This window comes from Strix uralensis, chromosome 18, assembly GCF_047716275.1.
Source record: "Strix uralensis isolate ZFMK-TIS-50842 chromosome 18, bStrUra1, whole genome shotgun sequence".
Taxonomy (NCBI): Eukaryota; Metazoa; Chordata; class Aves; order Strigiformes; family Strigidae; genus Strix; species Strix uralensis.
In genome coordinates this window covers 15,511,504-15,534,308 of record NC_133989.1, presented here as the reverse complement: position 1 = coordinate 15,534,308, position 22,805 = coordinate 15,511,504, and the positions used below count along the sequence as shown (strand labels likewise).

The 22,805-nt window shown below is 48.9% G+C and overlaps 1 protein-coding gene across 3 annotated transcripts in view; it reads right to left on the bottom strand.

The window, feature by feature from the left end:
* Window positions 1-1,559, bottom strand: part of RALY (RALY heterogeneous nuclear ribonucleoprotein) — a 140,410-nt gene extending 138,851 nt beyond the window's left edge. The window contains exon 1 of one of the 3 annotated variants that reach the window (XM_074888238.1): window positions 1,405-1,559. The gene's annotated coding sequence lies outside the window, so the exon portion shown is untranslated. Of the gene's footprint in view, window positions 1-9; window positions 29-683; window positions 829-1,404 lie in introns of those variants that run through there. The other 2 variants (XM_074888236.1, XM_074888240.1) reach the window with 2 other exon arrangements.
* Window positions 1,560-22,805: the final 21,246 nt, after the last annotated feature.

Genomic DNA, 22,805 nt, shown 5'->3' with positions numbered 1-22,805 from the left:
AATACTTACAGAAATCACCAACCCGGACCTATTCGCGACAGGTGACATTCTGAAGTGCTGCAAAACTGCCTTTCAGGAGATGGCCGGGCTCAGCACCCGCGCGGGGGAGCGCACGGAAGCCCCTCGGCTGTCGGGGCACAAGCCACGCCGTGGGGGGCCGGCGGGCTCCTTCTGCAGCCGGTTTTACCGGGGCGAAGTGCCCCAAGCAGCGCCCGAAAGGACCCTCTCCTCGGGGACCGAGCGCTCCCGCGGCACAAGGGACACAAAGTCACTGGCGGTGGCTTTGCGAACACCGACACCCCGCGCCGGGACCAGCAGGGCTCAGCCCGGCAGCCCCAGCCCGGCCCCGCGGCGGGTTCTCACCGGCCGCCGCTTTCACCCGCGGATCTTCCCCATCCCGCAGGTACCGGCATCTCCGCGCTTCCTCCTCCCTTCCCTCAGACAGGGGAAAACGTGCACCGGGAGGGGGGGGGGGGGGGGGGGGGGAAGGAAACACACAAGAAAAACAGTGAATAGGGGGGAAAGGAGAAGATTGAAGGAAAAAAGAAATAACGAAGGCGGCAGTAACTCATTCGCACCAGCCACCCGCCGGTAGCGGAGCCCCCGGGACAGCGCGCTCCGTCTCGCAAGCGGCGGCCCCGCGGAGCCGGTCGGCGGCAGCGCGCTGCGGGGGGAGCACTCACCGGGCAGGACGGTGCCGGGGGGCGGCGAGGAAGAGGAGGAAGAGGATGAGGACGGAGGGACGAGGCCCCGGCCCGCCCTCGCCCCGCGGGAGCCGCCGGCACAGTGCCGCGCACCGCCCCGCCGCCCCGGCTCCTTCCCGCCGACCGTACCACGGCGCGGCACGGGGGGGGGACACGGACACACACACACACACACACACACACGCACGACACGGCGCGGGGGGGGCGGGACGCGGCCACGCCGGCGGCTGCTGCCCGGGCCCGGTGCTGCCGCGGCGCCGCCCGAGCGGCTGCGCCCTGCGGGGCTGTGCGGGGCTGGGCTGCGCCTCGGCCGAGGGCAGCGCCGCCTCCCCGCACCCCGCCCGCGCCCTCCCGCGCTGCCGCCAGCGCGGTGGAAGAGTCCGGGGCGGGGGGTGCGGGCGGGGCTGGTCCCGGCCCCGGGAGCCTCCAGGAGCTGCCGGCCCGCCGAGCTCCCCGAGCGGCGCTGCCTAAGCCGGGCTCACCGGATCCGCCGCCCAAGTTCGTGTCCCCGGACCGCGTTCGAGTGCCCGCGCTGGGCCGCGGAGTCCGCGCGGAGCGGGACCTCCAGCCCTGCCGCTCTCCCTCGGGGCTCGCTGGAACAGACCGATTCCCAGCTCGGCCGCTCTGTTCTGTGTTTGCTTGCTGCTCGCACTCGCGAGGAAGAAAACAATTCTCTTAAGAAAATCAGATGTTTTCTCACCAAAAGTAGCGTCCGGCATTCCACCGCTCAGTCCACGCGAGCAGCCGTGGCCGCGGAGGGACGGACACAGGCGGCGATGCGTGAGCGGTAACGCGCAGCGCTGGCACAGCCCCGGCTGCGGGGGTGCGGGGGTCCCCCACCGGCACACAGCGCCGTCCCGCCTCGGGGGACGCGCCCCCGGGTCACCGGGACATTGGCTGCGAATAATTTTATGCAGCAGCTCTCTGGCGTGTTCCTGAAGAGCAAGAGCCCGCCCGCAGGAGCGACCCGGCACAGTCGTGCTCGCTGCAACCCTTCAGCCTGTCCCTGTTCAGACGTTTCGGGGGTAGTGCCATAGCACAGGTGATTAATAACGAGTGCTGTCCCCCAGGGCTCGGGTTTGGGGCCACTCCTGTTTAACATCTTTATTGATATCTAGACGAGGGGATCGAGTGCCCCCTCAGTCGGTTTGCAGATGACACCAAGTTGGGTGGGAGTGTTGATCTGCTCGAGGGTAGGGAGGCTCTGCAGAGAGACCTGGCCAGGCTGGAGCGATGGGCTGAGGCCAACTGGAGGAGCTTCACTAAGGCCAAATGCCGGGTGCTGCACTTGGGCCACAACAACCCCCAGCAGCGCTACAGGCTTGGGGAGGAGTGGCTGGAGAGCTGCCAGTCAGAGAGGGACCTGGGGGGGGTGATTGACAGCCGGCTGAACAGGAGCCAGCAGTGTGCCCAGGTGGCCAAGAAGGCCAATGGCATCCTGGCTTGTATCAGCACTAGCGTGGCCAGCAGGGACAGGGAAGGGATCTCACCCCTGTACTCAGCACTGGTGAGGCCGCCCCTCGATGAGTGGGTTCAGTTTTGGGCCCCTCACTCCAAAAAGGCCATTGAATGACTCGAGCGTGTCCAGAGAAGGGCAACGGAGCTGGTGCAGGGTCTGGAGCACAGGTCTGATGGGGAGCGGCTGAGGGAACTGGGGGGGTTTAGTCTGGAGAAGAGGAGGCTGAGGGGAGACCTCATGGCCCTCTACAGCTACCTGAAAGGAGGGTGCAGAGAGGGGGAATGAGTCTCTTGAACCAAGGAACAAGCACCAGGACAAGAGGAAATGGCCTCAAGCTGCGCCAGGGCAGGGTCAGACTGGCTCTTAGGAAGGATTTCTTTGCAGAAGGGGTTGTTGGGCGTTGGAATGGGCTGCCCAGGGCAGGGGGGGAGTCCCCATCCCTGGAGGGGTTGAAGAGTCGGGTTGACCCAGCGCTGAGGGATCTGGTGGAGTTGGGAACTGTCAGTGTGAGGTTCATGGTTGGACTGGAGGATCTTCAAGGTCCTTTCTAACCTAGATGATTCTGTGATTAATTAATGGGCAATCAAGGCAGAGACAGACCCCTCCATTGATCCCAACATAACTATGGTGGCATTTAAGTGCTCAGTTAAACATAACTACCCAGCAGAATCACAGAAGGCCGGGTTGGAAGGGGTCACTTTCCTTGGCAAAAAGGTCCAACCTTTCTTGGCAAAAGCCTGGTCTAGACAAGATGGCCCAGCAGCCTGTCTGGCTGAATCTTAAAAGTGTTCAGTGTGGGGGAACCCGCCACCTCCCTGGGGAGATTATTCCAGTGGCTGATTGTTCTTATTGTGAAAAATTTCCCTCTTGTGTCCAATCAGAATCTCCCCACGAGTAACTTGTACCTATTACTTCCCCCCCACCCCCCCAGCTTTTTCCATGTGGCTCCTTGTAAAAAGGGGGTCTCCATTCTCTTCGTAGCCACCCTTTAAATACTGGAACATGGTGATAAGGTCTCCCCTAAGCCTTCTCTTCTGGAGGCTGAACAAACCCATCTCTCTCAGCCTTTGCTCACATGGCTGCCCAGCCCCTTGATCATCTTGGGCAACTCACACATCTCTTCCAAGCTTCAGTTTTTCACCTTCAGACTGAGATTCCCAAAGAAGGGCTGAACCTCATCAGCTTCCCAGTGGAATACATTGGCTTTTCCACTGAAATACAAATACCCTGGTCTGTCATGGGACATTGTACTCCTTCTCCCTTCAGAAAACAATCTCCTCCCTCCTTGGGTTTTGGTTCCCGTGCTAAATCACCCTCTCAGGGTGAGGGGAGACAGTGAATCACAGAACTCCTGCATTCAGAGTATCAAAGTGCATATCCGGGGCAAGGTAGGCTCCTGGTTTCCTTCCAGAAGAAGGATCAAATAGCACCAAATTATAATTTCTATGGAGCTGTGCAATAGCGTTTCAGAATAATTTAGCGATATTTTTCCAGTGTTGGGGCATGAAGATTTTTGACCAAAATTCTCCACCCACAAAAGCCCCAGTACTGTTTGTAAACTTCTGCAAAAGCAGGTGCTTCTCATATTAGTCCAGAATTAAGTTTTCATCAAAATCTGATTTTCTTTAAGTTCTATTTATTATTGCTTAACAATCACTTTAAAGTCTATGGGTGGGAAGCAATACAAAAGCATCTTTCATTATTCATTAAGGACAAATGATGCAGGGCTTTTGGAAGGGAATAGAAAGTACACATACTTTTCTGCACTTAAAACAATTATTTCTTATTAATAACCCTGCAGAAAGGTGCCCCGCAGAGAGCTGCAGTTTGGATGCTTTTGAAGTTAAGTCTCTTGATCACAAAAAGAATTATTCTTCCCCTCTGACATTCCTGAGAAGAGATCCTGGGAAATGTTTTGTCATTTTTATTTTTTAAAAAGATTTAGATGCTTGTTTTTGGGGGTGTCCCCTTCATGGGATGGAAAAGTAATGTAGTGGTGATCATGGAGATTGAGACCTGTCATGAGAATAAAAAGCTGCAGCTACAGAGCAAACCTGTAGCAGGTTTGGGAAGAGGATTGAGAAGCCACAAAACCCCAGGAGAGCTCAGGCTGGAAGGGACCCTGGAGATCTCATCCAACCACCTGGGAGTCTGCTGGATCTACTCCAGTTTAGCAGCACATCTCTTGGCTCCAGGGGGGCCCCGACTGCGTGTGCTGTTCCAGATGTGGTCGATCTTGCTGAGGAGAGGAAGCAGGCATCGCCCTCTGTTCACTGACTGTACGACCTGGTGCACTGCTCCTCAAGGTTCTCTTTCTGCCCAGTGGCACCCCAGGGCCTTTGTAGCAGAGCTACTCTCCAGCTGCTCAGTCCCCAACCTGTACGGGGCAAGGGGACAGTCTGTCCTGCATTCAGGGCTTCACACTTGTCCTCACCGGATTTCATAAGGTCCCTGTTGGCTTGTTCCTCCAGCCCATGAAGGCTGTGCTCAGTGGCAGCCCTGCCCTCAAGCATACTGACTGCATGTTTGGGGTCATCTTGAGGGTGCATTTGGTCTCCTCCTCAGGTCATTGCTAGGGCTGTTAGAACAGGTCCCAGGAAAGACCGCTGAGAGGTCTTTCCCTTTGTAAGGGGAGGTACTGCCTCCAGGTAGAGCGCAACCCACCCCTAACCTCCTTGGAGCCCAGCTCTCCAGCCAGACTTTCACTGCTTTTCAAAGCCACCCATCCAGACTGTGATGTCCCAACTTGAATGCCAAGATGTGGTGGGAGACCATGTCAAAACCTTTGCCAGCTCCAAGGTAAATGGGGTGGTGTGGGATCCCATGTAAGGAACCACAGACAATGCTCCTTGTCCATCTCTGTCCCTTTCATGGGCAGGAGAGGCTGGGAATCTGAGGAGAGGTGAGGATCTGCTGTTCTGAGTCCGTTGGTCTGCCTGCCCTGAACAGAAGTCATGCACTGGTCCTAAGGCTGAAGGACTAACAGCAATTTTGCTGGGGCGAGGAAGGGCTCCAGGGCATGGCACAGCTCCTCTGGCCGTGCCTTGTGATAGGATCTGTCCCTCCAGTCCTTAAACGGTGTCCTTGAGAGTGCAGACTGTGACATTCAGCCTCAGCTTCCCACACCTCCTTGGCCTGTCATCTCCCTGCCACCTCTTGCCCCCGCCACCCTGCTTGGAAAAATGAGGCAGGCCAGACTAGAAGTGACATCTTTTGGAACTCGGGGCTGTGGGGACCACGGGTGCCAGCCTGCGTGGAAAGGAGAGTGTGTGGGGACTTGCCAGGCTCGGAGAGAGGGGCCGAAAACAGGGCACACTGCTTGGGGAGATCCCTGGGGCCACGGCGCAGCTCCTGGAGCTCCTCTGATGGGTCGCTGCCTGCTGGGATGTCCTGAAAAAAGCAAGTCCTCCTGTGAGACCCTTCCTGACTCCTAATTTGATAGCCGTACCCTGTAAGGGAGGTGACAGGTCCTTTCTATTCGCATGTTTGTCCAGGACACCGTATGTGTGGCTATGAATCCTTCAGACATTTAACCCTCTACCCCTCTCTCCCCATCACCCTGATTTCAATCTTCTACATTTGATTTTTGTGCTGGGAGATAGAGAAATGCCAGTGGTTTTCTTTCTTTCCCTTTTTTCTCTGTTTTTAATGAATTTTTCATTTTGTTCCACCAGTACAGAAAGAATAACAATGAAGCAACAGTGTCAACACAGAAAGAATTTTCTCCAAAGTCACACCGTGGCCAATCTGCAGCAACAATAATAGATTTTATGAATCCCACTGAAGAGAATTGTTAGTGGGGGGAGCAGGGGGGTGCTGCTAAAGGCTGCTAAGTTATTTGTGCTTTCCACACCACGAGGCCACGTTATAAGCAGCTTTTTTAAGAACAAGCCAAAAAAAGATCATTCTGCAAAAGCAGATTTCTAATAGCAGAGGACCAAAAAATATATAGATGCTTTATGATGTTTAAAAAAAATAAGTTGACTAAAAAGGCAGCTTTCTCCTGCTTGCTCTGGGAGATGGGCAGGGTGCTGCCAGGGGCTGGGGACCGAGCTGGACTGAACAGCGCTGAACGGGCTCTGGATTGTGCCTGCGCTTGCAGTCCTGCTGGACTCACGCTCCGCAGTGGCTGCCCCAGTAATGGGTATGCTTCCAAGTATGAGCAAAGTTCTCTTTTTATATTTGTCATTTTTTCCAGGAGGTGTTAACACCAATTTATGAGCTCAGTGGGATGACAGAGACGGGTGAGCGGTGCTGACCTTGGAACTTACCTCTGTCAGATTTCTTTTTCCGCCCCATCTCAAAGTCAGTCTAAGAGCAATAAAAGGATGTTGGAGGGGGGGAGCTGGGGCTCATCCAACTTCATGTTCAAGGAGAAAAACTCAGAGAACACAATCTCAGAAAGCAGATGCCTCTAACACGGCTGCGATGTACCCATACAGCTGTTGTCTTGGGGAAGGGCTGCACATTTCATGTCAGTCTCCTGCACACTGCTGCTGCCACGAGTGCAGGAACACCTGTGCAATGCAAAATTAATACTGCCATTATTTTTTGTTCCTGTGTATATACTGTGTATATTCAAGAGCCTTTTCTTCCAGGAACTGCACACTACATGCAGCTGAAGATGGTCTGAAAACAAAACCTCTGCTTATTTTCATATGTTTTCTTACTGCTGCCAAAGTGAGGAAATCAAAGATAGACTCTTAAGCACTCACTCCACCTTACCCAGCATATGCAGCAGTTCATAACCCATGAATGTCAGAGAATACAAGCAGGATTCTCTCTAAAAAGAAAGAAAAACAATTAACATGATGGGGAGGGGGAAGCAAATAAAGAATATTACTTTCAAGGGTCATTCGAAATGAACTTCTTCACCTGAATTTTGGAGTTTAAACAGTCAAGCTGACAACATTTTCTTCCTGAAAACAACACATTGCCTGTCAAGGTGTTTTTTGGCCCAGAAACGCTGCCCAGCTCCAATAGTGATACTTTTTATGAGCTATCAAGTGGAGGTGACTGCTTTAAATAATACTGTGCTGAGGGAAGGGAGCAGAAATGCTAGTCACACGTGGCAACACCTGCCCAGGTAGCACTCCTTCTCCCTTGGATGGTGCCTGGGCACAAGCACCAATAAATCTGCTATCATATGGGTATCAGCTGCGTTTCCCGGACCGACATTTCCTCTGTTTGGTTCGAGTGCCTGACAAATGATGGAAGCACAAGAACAATAAAGACTAAATCTTATCTTAATAGTCTTTCATTATTAACTGTCTCCAGATTTATTCATTGCTCAGGGAGGGAGAGAGCGAGCCAGACATTACTGGTGTGAACCCAGGCAAAGTTTCTGACTTCACCTGAGCTGTCTGATTTCTGTCAGTGAGATCTGACCCTACAGTTTGTTTCCCTTTCCATGTGTACAGTGACTGTGGAGAAACACTTGCCACATGCTGCTCTGGCTGCCTGCTGGCTCTTGGTCTTCAGGTCCTTCTCCTGCCTTTGGATCCACCTGGGACGGCACCATGGGGTGAAGCAGAGGCAGGGGCTGGCTTCTCCCCTCTGCGGTGCCCCAAGCTGCTCCGGGGGAAAAGGGAGAAGTGGGGGCCCTGGTCCTGTCCAGGCAGTAGCTGGAAAAAAAGAGCATCGAGGGACCGGATAATTCCCCATCAGCGTGCTTTCCTCTGCTATTTCCATGCTCTAGAAAAGGAATGTGAATGGCTTGAACAATGCCTTATTTTTCAGCACTTTAGGTACTGCCCTCCTGTAACCATCAGACACCGGCCCAGCAGCCCTTGTCCAAATCACCTGGCATCGCAAGGGATTTCTTTCCTGAGAAGGCTAACAAGGTCCTTCTCACTTGTGGTTCCCATGGGTGTGCACTGGTAAATGGATCCAGCATCATGGGAGCTGGCTGGGGAGATGGGGGAAGGACCAAACTTTTACCTGAATGAGAAATCTGGGGGGCAGGGGATGGGGGAGAGGAGGAATCTGACAGCAGAGGCAGGGTGCTAAAGCCTGCGTCCAGAAATCCTGCTTAGCTGCCAGAGCCTATGCTGGTGACTTGCAAACCAGTACAGCAGCAAAAAGAGAAAAATTCGTAGTGGCTCGGGGAAACGTAGACCAATCTCTTTGCAAAACCCAGCACCTCCAGCCAGCATCTTCCAAACCATGTGGTACTTCTGCCTGCTGTAAGCGTGGGATCATTTTTCTAGACAGATCTTAATTTGTGTTTCCTTTAGCACTTTTCCCTAAAAAGCGAAAAAAGAACAGCTTCTGGTGAAGTTCCTACCCTGGAGTTCCCCTTCTTAGTTAGACCACATCCACTTCTCAGAGACTGGCTGTCATTAGGTGTCCAGCTGAAATCCCATTGAAATGCTTTAATGAAAATGGACATTAAGAGCTCACTTGTTCAAGCCAAAGAACATTAGGAGGAATTTAAATGAAGAGGTTTTTAAATCTGTGACATTTGTTCTAATGAGAAAACACTTTCTAATCCTGAGTGTCTCCTAATTCAAAACAGATTGGAAAGACTGCAAGTGAAAACAATTTTTATTTTTTTTTCCTCCAAAAAACACGTCCTGTAATTAGTAGACCTAACTGGCAAATTACATCCATGTTTCCCCCACAGCTTCCACAGCAGTGAAAGGTAATGTGTGGATGTACCCACACATGTATGCATTTTGTGTTAGGACAGGTAACAGAACTCACAGAAATTGCCATCACATCAATCCCAGCATCTGTGGAGGAAACAATTACGGAAGATGCAGAACGCTCCTGGTCCACCTAATGAAAGGCATATTGCTGCCACGGTGTGCTGAATGCTGAGGAAGAGCAGGGGAACAATCTGTTTGCAACAGAGAAAAAACACACTTCCAGTAATTTGTTAGAGTAGGACTATTTTCATCTGAAAACACTGAGATAATGAAATGTAAAGTAACAGCAGAAAGAAAAGTGTGAAGCCTCAAATGAGAGTGACTTGGGGACCAAGCAAACCATTTCAGGGGTGTTTTAGATGGATGCTATAGAGATGAAATACAATCCTTCTCTTCATGGTCTTTCTTTTTAACCATAGCCATTGGAAGAGAAGGCAAGCAAGCAAACTACTTGTGAAAACTGTAGTCTCCTTAATTTTCTACGCATTTCGCAAATGAAAGTCCTGCGCAGTGGAAGGTGACATGACCTGCCTCTCCCTTGGTTGTCTTTTATTTGGGAATATTAACCTCAGCATAAAACAGTAAGGTAGAAAACTTGCTGGGTACTACTGGTACTTCCTGGGAATCCCAGTCATCCATGGTTCTTAAGGACTTTTTTCCTAGGAAAAAAAAGACATGACTGTACCAACAGAAATCCTTAAAATATCAGCAGTCCACCAGTTCTCCCAGTCCCTTCCGTGCTGGGACAGTGACCTCTTGCTCTAACAGTTTATCTTGTTCTCTCTTCCATAAATACAGAAGTGGTGACCAGCCTTTGCTGGGCCGTGAGCAGCATCGTGCTCTGCTCCTCTGGGCCCTCATTTTAATGTTTTAATGTCCTGCGACCAAAGGCAATGCAGGACTGTTTCACAAGCAGAGCATCTTCTCTGAGCTATAGTCTGGGGATTTCTGAATGAGGGCACAGTGTTCCAGTGTGTTCAGCAAAGTAGACAGACATAAGCCTGAATCCAACTTCCCACCTCCTTCAGATTTTGCAGAAGTTGGCTCCAGAACTAAAATTCACTAGCAGTATTATTTCTCTAATGGGACAAACAAAAAAATTCTGGATGTGAAGACCCAGATTCTGAAGTCTGGATCAAGATGTGTGTGCACGTCTCTATCTTTAGTTCAATGCACAACGTTACCTTCATTAACAACAAAAGTGGTTGCATATAACATTATCTTATTTAAGTATCCAGATCTGGCTGGTTGCTATTATTGAATGGATGCTAGTGCCAGTGGTTCCAGATGGACTGCATTTGCATTGCTTCTTGCTGCTTGCTGTAAATACACTAGCATAAATGACAGCAATATTCCCAGAAACACCAACTTTTAAGCATGTATCAGTAACTTTGTGGAAGTGTCTTTGAATTCATCCTACTGAGTATTCACTTTGGAAACATGAAACACTTTACCTATGAGTCCAATTAAAACAACTTGGGTTGTAAAGCTTGGGTACTCACAGCCACCTTTTTGAAATAATAATCCTGTGTTGGCATAAATGGATATAAATCGATGAAGATCAAGGGACTGACACCTGTTTATGCTCACTGACAACCCAACTTAGATCTTAGTAAATCTTCTCAAATACCGTGGAAAAACTCAGAACTGTTCTGAAACATTTGCAAATAAAGAGACAGAAAACACATCCCTTGTTTCAGTGGGAATTAACTCACTGGAAATATGGGGCTCCTTAGCTTCTGAGTGCAGAATCTGGAAACATAAAGCATCTACAGTCATTTGCCAGTTTTGAAAATGGGTCTCTTAATCCTGACTGTCCCCTCTGAGATCCCATCTGCACCTCCATGCAGCTCTGTCTCTGTTCTTCTAATCTTTCCTCCCCCTCTTCCTTTGACTCTTTGTCACCATGGATGACCCACCATGAATAAAAGATTAGGATGTACCAGATTCAAACACAGCCTTTGCTTCTGGGGTCAACGCTCTAACTCCTGAGCTGTTGGACAGGAAGACTGCAGAGCCCGAAGGGTTCAACTCAGGTCTCTCCATCACGTAGGTGCACCTCAAGTCACCTCCTAGTCCAGGTAGAGAAGATAATGCTTGATCTATGAGACCTAATGGGGCCAAGGCAACGCTGTGAAGACTGTCAATTTTAGGACTGTTTTCAAACAGATAACAGAGTACATCACAAGCAAATCCATAGGAGGATAGATTAGATGAAGGCTAAAATGGTGGCAAAGGGAAAAAAATAAGGATTTCTGCCCAGAATTTCTTGGCCCAATCTGATCCACCCCTGCACCTGAATGCAAGGAAGGGATCGGTTTGTGCCGGAGCGGTGCTGGGCTGGGGGACACAGGCCTGGATTTCCCTCCTGAAGTTTGTCCAGCACTAGTTTGGAGCCATGTTGTATGAAGCAAGGTCGGTCTTGAGTATGGGCCCAAGCCTGTGCTGGTGATGCAGTGAGGGCTGCACACAAGATGTGAGCAGTGCCCCAGAGTAGATGAGAGGAGAGAGCAGGAGCTTGGGTTTGTTCCTACTCTTGACTTGGTGAGGAACCTGCCCTCACAGAGTGACTTGACTTATTGAGTCTGAAAGCCAAAGGCTTGGATGTTTTGAAAGTAGAAGAGGCCATAGATTATCTCATTTGATGTCTGGTACATGAAATGGGATTTTGCTCAATTGTTGCCATGTTGAAGACTTGTATAGGGTTAAACTGGGTTAAACTTCAAGGGGGCAGCAGAGGCAAAGGTGCTGATATTCCCTCTCTGGTGATAGGACATGAGGAAATGGAATGAAGCTGCATCAGGGGAAGTTCAGGTTGGACATTAAGGAAGAGGTTCTTCGCTGAATGGGTGGTTGTTTCCCTGGAACAGACTCCCCAGGGAAGCGGTCACAGCACCAAGCCTGTCAGAGTTCAAAGAGTGTCTGGAAAATGCTCTTAGTCATATGGTTTAGTTCCAGGTAGTCCTGCAAGGAGCTGGGAGTTGGACTTGATGATCCGTATGGGTCCCTTCTTAAGATGTTCTGTGATTCTGTGATTCTGTGAAACTGACCTCCCTGAAAAGCACCTGACTAAGAAATTTGCCTTGAGAAGGTATCAAGAGAAGGTCTTTAGGCCACCATTTTGGTCAACCCTTCTGATGGTTAATCTCACTTTTAAAACACGTCTTATTTCCTCCAGCGATTGTTCAACTTACCTCTTCTATGCTGAAGTGGTCTTCAACACCCACTGCTTTCTCCCTCTGAGAGCACTTCACCACCACCATCAGCTGCCTCATGAGCCTTGACACAACCCAAACCAACAGGCCATTACGGCTCCCACCTCACAGCACTTCTCCAAACTTTAAGTCATTTCAGTGGTTCTTCTCCATGTGTGCTCTCACCTCTAACAGCCTTTTAAAACCCTGGGCTTGGTGCTGGACTTAGCGCTGGTTTCTGAGAGCTGTACACAAACTTAAACTAGCCTGACTGTTCCTCATTGAGTCCCTTGAAACACCCAGTGATCACATTGTGGGTAGACAAGAACTGATTTTGAACAAACTGATTTCCTATCAGTTTGAGGTCAAATTCACCACTCATACTGTTGTCTGATACTTTTCTCTGGAAGCAGTCTTCCAGAAACTACTGGGACAGCTTACAGGCTGTGGTGGCACTCAAAGCAAACAAGGATGGCAGAACTAGGTCTGCTGAAAGGAAGACATAAATGAAATTCACCTTCCAGCATTCACTGTAAGTGAAGCTGATCTGCATTTCTTATACCAAGCAAAGGCTACAGCTCAGATGCTAATTTTATCTTGCTGGCTTTGTAGCATCCTTGATCTTCAAGAGAATTCAAAATAACATGTAGCAAATGTATAACTAAGTCGGTTTAAAGAAGTAACTGCAAAGTGCGTACCACTGCTCAAGGGGAAACAGATTCTCTGCTAAACACAAAGTATGAAATCAGATCGTACTGGCAAACTGAACAAATGGACTTTTTATGCCTTATCCTCACAGCTGGGCTCTTAGGGGAGACCAGGGCAGCTCGGTCTCTGTCTGCCCTACAAACCCATCCCTGATAGTAGCATATAGGAAGGCGAAGCCCATCTTCACCTCCTAACAGCTTGTGACAACATGACCCCTTTGCTGAGCAGACACAGGGCCTGTCACGGACATCAGGACCGCTTTGTGCTAAATGTCAGACATACCTACTGCAGGAGACCCTCTCCACCCTGAGTGTAAACACCCAGCGCCAAGTGCTGGGGCAGGAAAGGGCTGCTCCTCTCTCTCTCCAGTTGTCCCTGCGATGGTCCCAGCAAACCCAGGAGAGGATGAGTGGGGGAGCAGCAAGTCCCACCGCTGCTGTGTGCTTGCCTGGCTTGGGGCATTTGCAGTTGGAGGGGAAGCACAAGCCCAGGAGAGATGGGTCTGGAGTGCTTTAAGCCCTGCCAACTGCTTGTCAGTGCAGCTCTCACTTTCAAAGTTTGGGCTTCTCTCCTCCTGCAGAGCTCCAGCTGAGGCAGTTTAACATAAGCTTCAGGCCTTGATGCTCTGGTCCCAGGAGAAGGATCAAACCTGTGCTAAACTGACTTATATAGACACATCTGCTGCAATGGTCTTCAAGGCTTTTTGGAAAGAGCATGGACTGGTACAGCTGAACCCAGCCAGAAAGCAGGCAGAGGCCAGCTAAGGGCATGGGACTTCCCTGTCCTTCAGTGCATGAAGAAATGAGGGATCAGATGACAGCCCTCTTACTCAGACCTTGCCTCCCAGGGCAATGCCTGACACCAATGATTGCTGAATTATTGCCCATGGAAAGCAAGTGCTTGCTTCGAGGCTGCTATCCAGGTATAGAGCCTGACTATCCTCACCCCAAATGTTAGGTTACATGTGAGATGGTGAAGAGCCTAGTTTGCCAACTGGTACTTCCAAACCACTTCCCAGGAGCAGCTACAGCTCCACCAGGAGCTGAATTATTTTGTTAGCCTGTACCAGGCGGAGTTTGCTGGCAGGGAGGAAGAAGTAGATTCCTTAATACAACAGGGAAACATTCTTGTCTTTTATTGGTACCAAACTCAAGAGAAGTCCCTCTTTTCCAGGTGACAGGTATAGGGGTGCTAGGAGCAGTGCCACAGAGCTATCACACCCCGCGACAGTAAGTGTCAGAAAGCACCTGGGCAGGTGGCACGCTGGCTCCCTCAGCAAGGATGGTGCAGTGCTACCAGGATGATTTCTACATGTTTTTTCCAACTCCTACTAAGAAAAAGAGGAGAAAAATGAATAGCAGCTCTGTCTGGGAAGGAGAAAGATAGATGACTGGCATTAGCTCTTCCAAAGCACACCTTGGAGGCAATTAAAACTGCTCTACCACACTGAATAAACAGCACCTGCAATTCCTTCTCACTTTGGTAAGACAGACCTGGGCTGGGAAAATGCCTTCCTTGCATTTATGCAGCCATGTGCACCATGGTGCTGCTTAGAAGGGTCCAGGATGAGTGATCTGGGGTCCATCACAGCCTCAGAGAAACACCCATCACAGCAGGATGGTGGACAGGCTCCAGAGACAGCCATTCTTTCTTACTACCCTCCATATTCACCTCCACACTTATTTTGGAGGTTATTTGACCATCTTCCTTCCTTCCTAGCCAGCATCGAGGTCTCACAGCCTTATCAAATGTATCTGCTTCCTTAAAAAATGGTCATCGGCATGTCCAAAGAGCTGGGTCCTCATGAAGATGAAACCAAGGAAGGATTTAATCTGGCAGCACCACAACCTAATCCCCCACACCTGCAGAGGTGAGGTGCAGCTGGAGACATCTGCTCCACAAGTGGAACCAGGATATCTGCCAGGGGGTTTAGACTCTGCTCCCTGCCTGTATTTTTTCTCTAGTTGGAGATAAGTAAAATGAAAAGAAGGAACTGGAGAAGCTACTGAAATGAGAATGAGAGATAAGCCGAGGGGTTTTTTTTGCTTGGAATAAAGCGTTGAGAACCAGATACCCTCTTCCTGAGCTACTTGTGCCGTCCCCACTGGTCTGCACGGGAGCCTGCTTCCCTGTGAGCCTCTGCCCATGGAGCGGGCACACTGCAGGCAAATTCTGAAGGCGAGCGATGGGGGGTGCTGAACTTCCCTCTTTCTTGTGCACACTTTTACCCAAATCACTTTCTCTAGTCTCTTACTGCTTTCATTAAGTATTTTCCTTATTTTCAGAGCAGGTGCTTGTTCCCATTCTTAATGAATCACTCTGCTCACTTGTAAACAAGACCTTTATTAGCTCCACAAGCATGCGTTTGTTTCTATTTATACCTTTTCCATATCAATATTTGAAAGCACACTACCCTATGCTGAATTCTCTCCATGCCCTTTTCCACCTGTGCTGCCTCTTTCCCACCTCTTCTTTCTCTTCCCTGTCCACAGTTTGCGCCTTCCCAGGTTTATCCGTGCTGATAAATATTAACCCTAGATTTTATGCTTCTTTTGTTGGCCTGAATTAAATAATTGGGAGCTTCCTTTCTGAATGATGTTCATTCAAAGGAGATCCTCATATCCCTGTACAGGTATAATCCTTTACGTGCATTAGAAACTGGTGGGAACTGAACACCTTAATACTCCAGGCAGACTTCTGAATCTCTGCTGTCTACCTCGCTTTGAGGAAGGCTACACACCTACTTATTTATTGTATGCTTCTGCACTTTGTATTTTAAATTCTGGTCTTATTAGTATTGGGAATTAGTGTTATGGGGTTTAAACATGTGAAAATAGGGTGCTGCTTCCCCTCTCCCACCAGCTTACAGCTGGGACAGGGACAGGACTTCACTTTCCTTTCCAAGTGCTAGGAATAGCTTTGTAATGTAAATAGGCACTTATGGTATTTTTAACAAGCACCCACTTTATCATGTTGCCTAATGAGAGCCTGGATAGAAATGCAGTGAAAGCAAAGGAAGGTAAGACTACTATTTAAGCTAATTAACAGCAAATTAAATTAAACTGACATACACACATATTTTGGGTTTCTGCATCTAACGGGAGACAGTGCTGCAGAGATGTCATTATTCACATTTCTCATCATCTGTTTTTTCCCAGCACCTACCTACCCAATTACCTGGGGAAGGAAGAGGGAGAAAGATGCTAAAGCCAATAAGATAATTCTCATTTACATAATAATTTTTCTGCATTGTGTTCAATAGTCTGCAAGTAACTGTAGAAGAATATATAGTCCATTCTTTAAAAAGCTCCAATGCACTAATTGAAATTAAATTACATGGAACTCAGTGTCTGTCTTCTGTTCATTGGGAGATAATACGCAAGCCACAGTTTTATGTGTTATTATTAATATTGATAGATGAACCACTGTACTCACCACAGAACCACTTCCCAGATGTGTTTCCCCTTCCTTCAGCTGTAGGTGAGCCTAAAATGATGTTTTTTCCCCATTAAAATGCCTCATTTGCTGCACCCAGGATTGCGATCCTTTAGCATTCAAGACAGTCATCACTGCAGGTAGCGGTGCCTATTTGCAGCATTAACACTGGGTAACGCAACGGCATTCTTTTTTTCACATTACTTTGCATATGTTATAGCTCAATTAATCTGTCAGGGTGACACTTCCATCACAATCAAAATTTAGAAGAATTTAATGCTACGTTGGCAGGCCTAGAAAGCAGAGCCTAACGTTATGTTCCTTGGAAGAGGCAAACATCAGGACCTATTTCCTCTACGTCCCAGCCCATCACAGGAGCTGCTGGGGCGGGAGCACGGGTCTTGCTGGTGCTTGTGGGGAATTCAGGTTATGTGGCAGCTTGCTCCTTGCCTTCTCTCTGAGGCTGCTAACAAGGGAGCCAATTAGTGCCAGCTGTGATGTGAGCACTTCTTCCACCAGGAGCTGGATTGAAACCTTTAATTCATTTTGAACAGGCAGAGGCACACACAATGTCCAAGCATGGAAAAAATCCACAGATTCTGAGGGTTTAGAGTATCCCCATGGATTTTACTCTTTGCTTCAGACTTGTGGCTTTCATTTTTTAAAAAAAGAAAGGTTTCTTGCCCTCCTGATGGCAAAACTAATTTTCTTCATCTAACTAATAGCAAGCCTTCCTGAGCTACTTGTGCTGAAATGGACTTTCTCTCCTTGGTGACTCTGGGACCTTGGAATAACAAGTTGCAAAGACTGGACATCAATCCTCACTGCTGATCACACCAGAGACAGCCTGCCAACACTCCAGGTGCCTCACGCATTTCCCAGCACAAAGTAGAATAACCAAGGAGCTCTGTGCTATTGTCTTTCAGCTCTTTATGATCTGCAGTGAACAAGATGGGGATAAAGAGCCCCTCCATCACTGTCTCTGTCCCAAGTGGCCCAAGTTCACCCCAAGCTCTCAGCAGGTTCTTTCAGGGAGTGCCTGGTCCTCACTTCCATCACATTCCAACATGGGAAAGACATGGATCTGCTTCTCTGCATCAATGCTGCCTTCTGCTTTGGACCTCTGCAGGGTTAAAGATAAGAGAAACTCTCTCTTCTCCCAGGGGCTCCTCCAGGACTTGGTTTCTCTCCTCCTGGAGACAGACTTTTGCTCTTAAGAGGACACAGAAGGAGGTCCTCTGAGACTGTGCAGAACTGTCCCGGAGGATGGTTTATACCAGGCAGCTGTCTTGCCCACGCATGAGGAGTCCTGCCCGTGGTCCAGCAGCACTGAGCAGCTCAGCAGAGGCTGCAGTGTGCCAGGCACAAGGCTACAGGGACTGGCATTTTACAAATGCATGAGGTGCCATGCCCAGCTCCCATCAGCAGGGCTTGGGAGCGTCACCACTGACTTGAAGAAGGCTGGACCTAGTTAAGATTACTAAATCCTGCCCTAAAGACCTAAGATCTTCTAGAAGATGAAATTTCCTCTCAAAGAAACTGATCAAACACTGCTCACACACTAACAGGAGTGTGTCATTTTCCACCAAGGTAAATGGGAATGCAGGCTCCCCCCTGTGCTTTAGATGAGTCATCAGGCAAACGTTCCTGAAAACCTCCTGTCAAATAGACTTTACATTAAAGGCAGCATCAGAAAGCAGAAAGTGTTTTTCTCAGGACATGTATTAAGTCCTGTAGCTAATTAATCCATGCATTTACAAAAGAAATGTTTGACAATACACACAGTTCAACTGAGTTCAAGATATAAAAGAAAATATCAGAACAGGAAACCTACACATCTCCTTTGGTCCGTAACATATCTCCTTAGCAGTAAATCCCAGAAAGAAACTTCTTCTTTTCTTTTTTTTCCCCTCAAGTAAACCTTGTTTTTTTACTCAGCCCACTGAACTTGTGAGTGTGAAAATCCTGTGTAAGGACCCCGGGTTCTCCACCACTGACTAATAGGAATGCACCTGGGAAAGACCATCAGCCCAGTGCAGTTCTTGGTGGAGATGCAGAATATTTGAGTGCAGAGGAAGCAATGCAGAAGTTCTTCCTCAGACACACAGCAGATGCCCTTGGGTACCTGTCTGACACAAGCATAAGGAGGGTCCAGCTGGTGAACAGTAGAGATGCAGCACTGATGTCTGGTTCACCGAGGTCCAGCTCTTGGCTCGGGTGTTCACATCAGCATCTCATAGCTTTTGTGGCAACAGCACAAGATTCTGTGCAGGGCTGTGCAGAGTCCCTTATCCTTGGGAGGAACTCCTGGAGGAACGGATTGGCTGGGGAGACCTTGTAGTCACTGGAGATGGTGGCTTTCCAAAGAGAAGATAGATCTTACGGAAGTGGCGCTGTTAACTACCCCAGTCTCCAAGACAAAGCAGATCCACAGCAAAGAAAAGGGGTGGAAGCTACAGTGTGAAATGAAACTAAGGGCCTCTGCTTGTTACAGTAGGTGCTACAGCCATAAGACTTCTCTAATAGCATGACCATGAGAGCCGTGGCAGTTCAGCCAATGCTCACTGTAAACACTGATGATCTCTATATTCAGTAAAGCCTTCCACTGTACAGGCATCTCTAGAAATAGGTGGAAAGGTGTGAGCTGTCGTGATTTGAGACAGACTAAGCTAAAGATAACAACATACCAGGAGCATATTGACACTTGACTTGGAGGAGAAAGAAGAGCGAGAGGTTGCAACACGTTGGAGATTTAAGAAACGGCAGCAGTCACAAATGTAATCCTGGATTTTGGAATCTGTGGGATAAACAGCGCTGCCCCTTGCTTTCTGTACCAAGCAGGATTGTGCCCTGCCTAATTCTTTTCTGGAGTGGAAATGGGAGTCAAATTATATGAATTGCTAGTTCTCTGGCCTGATGGGGCTTCTGTACATTCAATAATTCAGTTTATAGCTGTGTAGTGCAATTGTATTTCTCATTCCTTTTGTCAAGAAATGAGGCCACTTACAGAGTTGTGGCTTGACTGTATGGGCTGACCAGATATGAGGACAGTGGGAAGGATTGCATAGACTCCCTACACCAGTGACTGTGTAGTTCCTTCACCATCAGTAAACGAGTTCCCTGGCATGGTTTCATCTCCTAGCACTCACATCTGAGCCACCGAGAACACAGCCCCAGGCTCAGTCCTCATGGCATCCAGAGAGAAATGAAGTGCCTGGCCATCAGGCAGCCTGCGAAAGGGCACCCTCTGTCCCAGGGCTGGAGGCCACCCCTGTGCCACACACACCAGCGCTGGCTGGGAGCACGGGCTTGCTATGGGGCGTAAGTCTGACCCTGCCACATCCTTCTCCATGTAAGCCAGGGTTTCATTGCAGGGAACACATCAGATGGCCAGTAGGAGTGAAAAAATCCCATATATTGCTGTGTACACAGCTATGTCCATGCTTACAAGTCCAGCTCTCAGGGCAACCTTCCTATATGGGGACACAGCTCCTGCATCGCTGGCAGGCAGCACCCATGGAGCTGCTCTGGGCCATCCTGTGCCTCTCTCTGGACAGACGTGGACAGCGGGACTCCGTGGAGTGTGAAGTAAGAGGGAAGAAAGGCTAATAAATGCGTTAAATTCAGCACTGACACCGTTGTGGATTTTCAAGCTACTGAACCCTTTTTAGCTTCCCAGAAACACACAGTCACATACAACATTTGCTTGAAAAAACACTGGCTTCTAGTTCTCAGCAGCAGAGTAAATATGGAAAAGATTAATAGGAGAAGATACCAACCAACTACTAAATGGATTTAAGAATTAATTAATCCAGTCTTGTCACTTCTGTGTTCAGCAATGCCCAGTCTATACAAAACACCCCCGAAGAAGCACAGAGAACCTGGCCACCATGTATACTTGGGTGCTCCCCACGTTGTGTGTGCAGTGTGACTAACTGGTGCAAGGGAACACAGCTCTGATGCATCTTGAGGTCACAGATAGATCCTGAGGTCAGGAGTCAGTGCTACCAGGGCTCTGACTGTGCGGGTCTGTACCTTAGGATGATTAACACACAAAGCTCATTTCACCTTTCCTGCCGATTTTAGGCAGGTCAGTGTGTACTGCAGACAGTTGGTACAGGGCAGCAGGGAGCGAGGGCCATCCTAATGGTCTGAGGGCTGCTGAGACCTGTTACATTGCCTCTACATAAAGACCTCAGCAGATGGGGAGATAGGGGACAGAGTGGATCTCAAGTTATTCCATGTGGCTTAATTATTTCATAACAACATCCTTAATGCATCTTGGAAGCTTGGAAGGACTCCTTTCATGCCTAATAGCAAGGCTTCCTGAGAAAGCAATCACTGCTCAGAGGCATTTTGCAAGGATTTTTCTGTCTTTTGCCTTTGTAACATCAGTCAAGCAAACCACTATTCAGCAGTCTCTGTAGTCTGGCTCTCTTTTTAACCTCTCCTGTAAAACCTTTGGATATTATTATCCTTTCCCTATTTGTTCATGTCTTATGAGTACAGATGCTTATTTGGAGCTTGCATTAGCGTGCTCACCAAACAAAGAGAAGACATGAAAGGAGCAAAGAGAGCAGTTAAGTTGAAAGTCTGTTGGATGGGCTTGGAAGTTATTTGTTACCAAATGAGAAGCAATCTTTCATCTGCTTTCACCTGGTGCTGCTTCACTGTGGTGGGGAGTGGAGGAGGAAGGCAGGCATCCAGCTGCAGGTGAGGAGTCCCTGCAAATGACTCCAGCTCATGTCAGATGGGAGAAAGCTCCCTCAGGGTGTGTGTTTGAACACTTTATCCCTGGGCTGCTGCACTACAAAGACTCATGCTGAGCAGAGGCATTTTCACCATGTCAGTCACTCCTCCTGGCTTACAGGAACAGTAAAGTCAAGTCTAATATCCCCGCTGTGCGCGGGTGCACACACACACACAACGCCAGCAGCAGCTGCGTGCCTGGCTGCCCGGGATGGCTGGCATGCTGAGTGGCTACAGCACCAACAGGAGCCCTAGCCACCATGGCCACTCACCGCAGAACAGCCGAGCCATGGGAAGGACAGTTTTCCTTTGTGCTTAGGTCACCACAGCACAAGGCTGGAGGGGCAGGCAGAGTTGGATGAGGAGATGCAGCACGATGACCCTCACGCAGGCTGTGAGAGCCGTTCCCTGCAGTGAGCAAGGACATGGTGTTCTCCATCCCTCATACCAGAGTGGCTTCACAGACCTCCTGGGAGTAAACACACAGCAACTGTGACCTTTTGAAGCTATCTTCCCCTGAGTAATAGTCCTCTCTAATCACACAACCATTAATTGTTTTGTAATAAACACATTCCCTCAGTAGTCAGTGGGAGTTGGACACAATGGCTCCACTGCTCATGAAGATTGCTTTGCTCCAGCTGCTCCTGTGGTACTGATCCTGGAGACACCCTTTGCGTGGGGCCCAGGCCCACTTTAAATAGAAGGACTAAAGGGGACAGTGCTACTATATCTCATGTTGCTGGTGTCCCAAGGGACATTGATTTCCCTCCCAACCAGTCTAATTTGTCTGCATTTTGTCTGGAAAGCCAGCTGGTGGCTCCTCAAAGTATTTCATGATTACTCCTCAAAGTATTTCAGAGTGTTTGACTCCTCAGAGCGGTTCAAGAGCCTCTGCTCCAGCTGAGTCAGAAATATCCAAAGAGCTTCCCTTAATACTTGATCTGTATGTTCACATCTCTCATCTCCACAGAGTAACCTGAAGACTGTTCAGTTATGGTACCATCAGGTATATCACTTCTTACTATAAGCAAACTGGCTGCCCCATCACACATGAACCATAAGTCCATACTGGGTTTGCAGCTGGAAGGAGGTGAACAGAGTCAGAGCATCCCAGCAAGTACCATAACCATGGAGTATGACGCTGCTTTTGCTTCAGTCCCTGCATGGGGACCTGGAGAAGTGAGAGACACTTGATGGTTGTGCCCAGGCCTGTGTTCTCCAGCTCTGGAGAAGTGGTGATGGTGGGGGTTTCCTTCTGATGAGGTGGGGAGGAAGAATCAGGAATCATGGCCACCCTCTGATGACCCTTGTTGTACATTTAAAATCCAGCTTTACAGTAAAGAGTCGGGCATCGCTTTTCTAGCTACATTCTGTTCTGTCAGTTCTGGAAAGATAAGCAGCAAAGCAAAAGCCAGGACTCATAAAATGGCAAACCCACACTTAAAATGGTCCTTGCATAAAGCCCAGAGAAGTTTGATCTCTTATCAGGCAGCATCAGCCTACCATGCTGCTACAGGACATAGAGCTAGTCAGCCCATTTAGATTTCCTTTTGATCTGGTAAACAGAAGCCAGATTTGCTGCACAAGGTGTCTGTGTACATGTCTGTCACACAAAAACCACAGCTGGCACCTGCAATGCCTCTGCTGAAACTACACACAGAAGATATGTTGCTAGCAGTTAGGCTTTTATAAATACAAGCTCAGAAAGCCAGGACCTCCGAGAAGTGTTCTTATGAGAATAAACACAGGTCCACAGAGTATTACTGCTTTAGATTTGATGAGGATCTGTTAATGCTCTTTCCATTCTCCATCACCACCTAACTAGGTTTCCTGACCATAAGATCACAAATCAGGCCCAGGAGGAGCATCCCTGGAGGCAGTCATTGCCATCAGACTGCTGCTGCTC